Source organism: Etheostoma spectabile, chromosome 8 (assembly GCF_008692095.1).
Source record: "Etheostoma spectabile isolate EspeVRDwgs_2016 chromosome 8, UIUC_Espe_1.0, whole genome shotgun sequence".
NCBI lineage: Eukaryota > Metazoa > Chordata > Actinopteri > Perciformes > Percidae > Etheostoma > Etheostoma spectabile.
In genome coordinates this window covers 26,561,853-26,562,063 of record NC_045740.1, presented here as the reverse complement: position 1 = coordinate 26,562,063, position 211 = coordinate 26,561,853, and the positions used below count along the sequence as shown (strand labels likewise).

The 211-nt window shown below is 46.4% G+C and overlaps 1 protein-coding gene across 1 annotated transcript in view; it reads left to right on the top strand.

The window, feature by feature from the left end:
- LOC116693953 (ovochymase-2) overlaps positions 1 to 211 on the top strand; it is a 34,012-nt gene that overhangs the window by 5,775 nt on the left and 28,026 nt on the right. The gene's annotated exons all lie outside the window — the stretch shown is intronic.

Here is a 211-nt window from a genome sequence, read left to right as displayed (position 1 = left end):
ACAAAAACAATAGGTTCCTTGCACTCGTGCTCGGGCCCTAATAATTCCTTTAGTTCCAATAGGGCCTTCGCCGCTGTCGGCGCTCGGGCCCTAATAATAATAAAGATTAATTCCTTATATTCCAATGGGGCCTTCGGCGCTCGGGCCCTGAATAAGCATATTTAGGCCCCTAAGCATTATTGCCAAATATTCTACACGAAACCATGCACCT